This window comes from Lactuca virosa, chromosome 7 (assembly GCF_052849685.1).
Source record: "Lactuca virosa cultivar CGN04683 chromosome 7, Lactuca_virosa_CGN04683_v6, whole genome shotgun sequence".
Taxonomy (NCBI): domain Eukaryota; kingdom Viridiplantae; phylum Streptophyta; class Magnoliopsida; order Asterales; family Asteraceae; genus Lactuca; species Lactuca virosa.
In genome coordinates, this window is record NC_136432.1 from 137,064,984 (window position 1) to 137,072,468 (window position 7,485).

Genomic DNA, 7,485 nt, shown 5'->3' on the forward strand with positions numbered 1-7,485 from the left:
GTTGAGTCCCTTTGCTAAAATGATTAATCTTAATTTAAAAATACTTATCAGGAACCGGGCACTACATCCGGTCTCTATCGTTTCAGATCGTGATGTTCTGTACACCTCCCGCTTCTGGCAAAAGTTCCACGAGGAACTGGGTACGCGACTGCATTTCAGTACAGCCTACCATCCGCAGACAGACGGACAGAGTGATCAGACCATACAGACTCTCTAGGATATGTTGAGAGCCTACGTTATCGACTTCGGTGGGAGTTAGGACCCCTACCTACCACTTGCAGAGTTCTATTTCAACAATTGCTTTCATTCCAGCATTGGCGCTCCGCCTTATGAACTGTTGTATGGACGGAGATGCCGTACCCCGGTCTGTTAGGAGGAGGTCGGTCACAGGGTGATGGGTCGGACCGAGGTAGTTCTGCAGACTACCGAGAGGATTCAGCAGATCAGACAGCGGTTGCAGACTGCATAGAGTCGGAAGAAGAGTTATGCTGACAGACACCGATCTGAGTTCGAGTTTCAGGTCGGTGACATGGTACTCCTGAAGATCTCGCCCTGGAAGGGTGCGATCCGCTTCAGGAAGAGGGGGAAATTGGACCCCCGATACATTGGGCCGTTCAGGATCATTGCCAGGGTTGGCAAGGTGGCGTATAGACTAGAGCTACCAGAGGAGCTTAGTCAGATCCACAGCCCCTTCCATGTGTCACAGTTGCGAAAGTTTGTATTAGATGAGGAGGTAGTGGTGTCATCGGATGACATACAGGTCGACGAGCGCCTGAATTACGTAGAGAGGCTAGTGGTCGTTCTGGAGAGGAAAGTGAAGGTTCTACGGAACAAGGAAGTACCTTTGGTAAAGGTACAATGGGAGCACCAGAGAGGATCTCAGTGGACTTGGGAGCCGGAGGCTGAGATGCGGGAGCATTACCCGGAGTTGTTCACCGCAGCGGACTTCGAGGACGAAGTCTAGTTCAAGTGGGGGAGAATTGTAACACCCTAACTCTCAGGTATAAACTTTACAGCTTTATATTCATTTTGAAAGGTCTACTTGACGAGTTGGATGCTCTGACTCGTCGAGTAGGAATGAATTTGGTTGTGTGTCTTAAGTGACCAACTCAACGAGTTGGAGGACACAACTCGAAGAGTTGGAGCTGGAGGATGAAACCCTAATTTCCAGGGTTTTTCACCCTATTTAAAGGGTCATTAGCCTCCCTTATAGCCCCCCTTGAGTCCAGAAACCCTAAATCCTAATTACTCTCCATTTTTGTGTGTTGTTAAGCTTGAAATGTGGATCTTGGTGAGAAGATTTGAAGTCCAAGGAGCTTGGAGCAGGGAGAAGTTGTGGATCCGAATTCTACTCCATCTTAGCATCATTTTGAAGGTAACAATCGTTACCTTGGCTCTTCCTTAGCTAGATCTCTTCATGCATGGGTTTAGAACCCTTTCTAGTGTGTTGTTGTGGAATTTCTGGATTTGGGGCAAGATCTGAGGATATAACTTCAGATCTGGACTCCTTTAGCTCTTTATTGTCACAAAGTTCTAGTCTTTATCAAGCTATGGCCTTCTCATTGCCTTAAACTTCTTCTTTAGCTTAGTTTTGGCTCTTAAGACCTAGCATGCACGTAAAGTTTGCAACTTTACGTGGTAACTAGGCCCTAGGAGGCTAGATCTGCCAATTGGAGCTTTGGAGTAGCTTAAAATCATCTGGACAAGAAATGGACTGCATGAACTAGACGAGTCGGATAAGCCAACTCGATGAGTTGGTAAGGGTTTCCCGTTGATTAGTTTCTGCATGGACTCGATGAGTCGGTAAGACGACTCGACGAGTCATTTAGGGTTTTCCTGACTTTTTGACACGCATGGACTCGACGAGTTGTCTGGAAACTCGGCGAGTCAAATAGGGTTTTCATGATTTCTCAAATTCTGGAAGGACTCGGCGAGTCAGTGAACTGCACTCGACGAGTTAGGTCAACATAGATTGTTGACCTTGACCGTTGACTTTGACCTTGACCAAGGGTTGACCAGTTTGACTTCTAGGGGTATTTTAGTAAATTCAGAATTTGTAGAAGTGGTCCTATGGTGAATATAGGTGGTGGAGTTCGTGGCTGTGATTCGAGAGTTTGATCTTATCACTATAGATCGACAGTTGTGAGGTGAGTTTCCTCACTATACTCAAGTGTCTAAGGCACCAAGGTCGGCCCTTTTGGATTGCTATCCTGATATGTTATGCTAGTATGATCTGTTAGATCAGTATCCTGGTAGATAGGATGGTATTATGTTGTTATGATCTGTTAGATCGGTATCCTAGTAGATAGGATGATGTTATGCTAGTATGATCTGTTAGATCAGTTTGCCTGTCTATAGACTGTTATATGATTATCTGATATATGTGCACATGTTTGTTTGGTGGTTAAGGCTTATCTGCTTTATGTGAGAGCCAACAGACCTGGGCATTCAAACCCGATGGTTGTGGGCCGTGAGTATTCCATCCCGGGGATAATTGGACTCGTAGTATGTGGGCAATCCAACCCGATGGTTGTGGGCCTGGGGTATTCCATCAAGAGGATGACTGAACCCATAGTATGTTGGCATTCCAACCTGATGGTTGAGGGCCTGGGGTATTCCAACCCGATGGTTGACTGGACCCATAGTATGATGTTTGTGATTATATGTATATTGTTGTGTGTTTGGGTATTTTGGGGGAACTCACTAAGCTTCGGGCTTACAGTTTCAGTTTTGGTTTGAGGTACATCAGATGATCGCGGGAAGGCGAAGGCGTGATCGTACAGCTCCTCACATTTTATGATTTTGTTTTCTGGGATACTCTAACATTATATTATTTTGAAAACAAGTTGTTTAATAATCATTGGTTTGGAAATATTTTTAAAAGTTTAAATTTTGCTCAATTTTTATGAATGTTACATTTCACAATTGACGCCACCTAGGACACCACAACTTAATGGTGTGGCTGAGAGGCGCAATCGAACCTTGTTCGACATGGTTCGTTCCATGATGATTCGTGCTTTGTTACCTATCTCATTCTGGTGGTATGCCTTAGAGACTGCCGCCCATATCCTTAATCTAGTCCCGACTAAGAAGGTTGCCAAAACACCTCACGAGATGTGGACAGGGAAGGTTCCCTCGTTCGCACAAATCAAGGTTTGGGGTTGCGAGTCTTTCGTATGACGAGAGACTCACGACAATCTCAAACCTCATAGTGAGCGATGTATTTTTAATCGGCTACCCACAGAAGTCCTTTGGATATCTCTTCTATAGACCGAGTGACAATGTTGTCTTCGTTGCGAGGAGAGGGGTTTTCCGAGAGACGGAACTCATATGCCAAGAGGACAGTGGGAGGCAAATTGATCTTAAAGAGCTTCAAGAATCAAGTGATGAAGGAACCTCTAACACTGGCGCTCAACCTGAGGAGGAAACTCCTGTTGAACCTATTGACGAGTCCCTACCTCTTATACGTTCCAGTAGAGTTAGTGTTCCACCCGTATTATATGGTTTCCATATAACTGCTAAGGGTGATACCTTTATTAGTGATAGTACACTGATAAATTTGGATGAACCTAACAACTACAAGGAAACCATGGCAGGCCCAGAGTCTGCGAAATGTAAAGAGGCTATGGACAGCGAGATTCAGTCCATGTATGACAATCAAGTTTGGAACTTGGTTGACAATGTGCCAGGTCGTAAGACGGTCGGGTGCAAATGGATCTTCAAGAAGAAGACCGACATGGATGGCAAAGTACACACATATAAGGCACGATTGGTTGCGAAGGGCTTTAATTAAACTCCCAGAGTTTACTATGATGAGACCTTCTCACCAGTAGCGAAGATTAAATCTATAAGGGTTATGCTAGCCATAGCTGAGTTTCATGATTATGAAATATGGCAGATGGATGTCAAAACAGCTTTCCTTAATGGGAAGTTGGTTGGGGATGTTTACATGAGTCAACAAGATGGTTTTGTCGATGCAAAGCACCCTAATAGAGTGTGTAAGCTTGAAAAATCCATCTATAGATTAAAACAAGCATCTCGCAGATGGAATCTTTGTTTTGATGAGAAAGTCAAAGAGTTTGGTTTTTCGAGAAGCGAGGATGAGTCCTATCTATATGTCAAGGCCAGTGGGAGTATAGTTATCTTTCTCGTTTTGTATGTGGATGACATACTACTCATAGGAAACGACATCCCAACCTTGCAGGAGGTTAAGTCCTAGCTTGGGAAGTGTTTCACTATGAAGGACCTCGGAGAAGCTGCTTATATTCTAGGGATAAGGATATTGAGAAATAGGAGTAAGAGACTGATAGGACTTAGTCAAAGTACTTGGATAAAGTGTTGAAACATTTCAGCATGGAGAATTCCAAGAAAGGGGAATTACCAATCCAAAGCAATACCAAGTTGAGTAAGACTCAAAGTCTAAGTACTGATGCTGAGATAGCAGAGATGAGTCGAGTACCTTATACTTCCACTGTTGGCTCGATCATGTATGCTATGACGTGTACTCGCCCTGATGTGGCCTTCGCTTTGAGCATGGTCAACAGATATCAAGGGAATCCTGGTAGAGCTCATTGGACTGCGGTAAAGAACATTCTTAAGTACCTGTGGAGGACTAATGACTGGTTTCTTATCCTCGGGGGGAGTGATGACTTGAGAGTGCGAGGGTATAGTGACGCCAGTTTTCAGACCGATCGGGATAATTTCCGCTCTCAGTCGAGCTGGGTCTTTACCCTGAATGGAGGAGCAGTGACATGGAAAAGTTCCAAGCAGGAGGTCGTAGCTGATTCAACGTGCGAATCAGAGTATATAGCAGCGAGCGAAGCGTCGAATGAGGCAATATGGCTAAAGAACTTCATCGGAGACCTTGGAGTTATACCTGCCATAAAGGAGCCTATGGAGATTTTCTGTGATAACGAAGTTGCGGTCGCCTTAACCAAGGAACCGAGGGATCATGGCAGATCCAAGCATATCGACAGAAAATATCACTTCATTAGACATCTGGTAGAAGAGGGACTCCTCGCAGTGAAGAGGGTATCGTCAGAGGATAACCCAGCAGATCCCCTTACGAAGGGACTGAGTAGGGTTAAGCACTTGCAGCATGCTAGGAGTATTGGGCTGAAGAACGATATTAGTTTTAGTGATTAGATAGCTTTTAGAAACTTGTAATAGATAAAATGTAATTGACATTTGATGATTAAATAAAGGAGTTTTATTTATGAGTAAAGTTACTGTCTTGTGTCAATTATTTACTATTGTTTCATTTTGCATGTTTTGACTTCCAGAATAATATGATTATTTAAACTATCCACAGTCGGTCATACGTTGGAAGTAAGTATGAAAGAAGACTATCATGAATTGGCTTGTATATTGCCTAAGCGTTTAGACATAGCAAAGGTTTGTTGCAACGTTCATGAGTGCTCCTGAAATAAGATTTGAGTATTGGATTAAACCCTCGCTCACGTGAATCACTTCATGGAATTAATCACGAGTGATTGTGAGACGATAATATCATATAGTCTTTAAACCGAGATATATGAGTTGTTGTTTACGAGTTGGTTGTGCATTGATAATGCGTAAACGCATCAGTAACTTGATGTTATAAAACGTATTGTTTTGTACGATTTGATGAGTAAATAGTACAAGCATATAAGTCGAAGTTTATCTGTTCCTTTTATCCTACGAGGTTAAAAGCGATATCTTGGGCCCCTCGATGATTTGTTTTGACTTATGTGTCAGGCCCGGTCAGGACTAAGTTGATGTGTTCAATTAAGTTCTATGTCAGACAAATCGGAAATCGGGAAACAAATTGTTGGACAATGAGTATGACTACGTTCCATGTAATTGTCCACATGATATCTTGAGAATGGAGGACTATACGATCCATTTTCTAAAGGACGTGTCAGAGTTCGACAGCGGCGTTTGAGAGCTACGATTGCTAATCGGATTTTGAATTCGTACTTGCATTTATATTTATTAGACTTATCCAAGTGGGAGACTGTTGGATTAGGTGTCTAAGCCCATAACTATATTTGGTATGTACTTGACCCGATTGTAGCATGGTCCTTTTGGGTTGCCTTCACCAAAGCAACTTGACTGGATGAATTATGAAGAACGAGGTTAATTATGATTTATTAATATATTATGTGAATAATATATTAAAGGAGAAATCATATTATTTAATTGATATTGGTCAAAGAATTAATTTAGAATTAATTTTGTGGTCAAAAGAGATTAATTAAATTAAGGGGACTGATACTGTAATTATAAAATAGTTACAAAGTTGGTATTAGGATCCCTAAAGAAGGGATGGACGAATTCTATGGGGAAGCCCACATAGAAATCGTCCATAGGGGCCTTCTAGAAGGATCTTGTGGACTTCTTAAGGCCTAAGCAATCTAATTAGGGTTTTGACTGAAACCCTAGCAGCTCAGCTACATAAGGAACCCTTGGGACTCCCATTTTCGGCCACTTGAAACCCTAAGAAGAGTTCCAGCTTAAAATTAGTATCCCTAGCCTCTCTCTCATATTCCTCCAACTTGCTCTTGGTGTTTGTGATCGATTAGAGGTATTACACTTGTGATACTAAGGCTCTCAAAGGTTAAAGATCAAGCTACAATTGAAAGGTAACATCCTAACTTGGTTTTAGTTATGATTTTCGAATTTATATATGCTAGATTAGGGTTTACAAGCTTTGGATGATTATTGCATGTACAATTAGAAAAACTAGTTCCAAAGCTTTAGGGTTTGCATGTGCACCATAGGATTGTTGTAATACTCAAAACCCAACAGTAGATTCGTTAGATCAAGGTAGATTTAACACTGAACACAGACAATGCATTAAAATGCTTAGAACCACCTCCGTTTATAGAACACATTTGCACGATTTTAGCGTTGACCGAACAACTTAGTGTTGGTCGTTAGGTAACGTAAGTTAACCTAAACGTTTACAACTAAACTCTCATTTAGTACTAAACATTGTTAAGATAAACTAACGAAGATGATACTGCCAATAACAACAATCAATGATCCTTTGATTAACAAGAGAAAGCAGATCTAGAGAACCAAAAATGACTTAGGAAACCCTAGACCAAAACCCTAGATCTTGACGCATAACATCAAACTCAAAAACAAGGCGAACCTTGCTCTGATACCATAAACAAGTCTAGATCATGTACAACGTCAACAATTCTCTTGTATTGAAATAAGAATAAGATGGTTTTAATCAACTTACAACACAAAAAAGCACTAAAATCATGCTCAAACAATTAATATAAAATATCCTCACTACAAACACTCAATCTATCCTACTCCCACCCTAATCTACAAGAACACAAAGAATTACATACTCAAGAAGAAACTGAAACCCTAGTTGGTGATGTTGGATTAGTGTCTAAGCCCGTAACTATATTTGGTATGTACTTGACCCGGTTATGCATGGTCCTTTTGGGTTGCCTTCACCAAAGCAACTTGACAAGGTAATTTGAT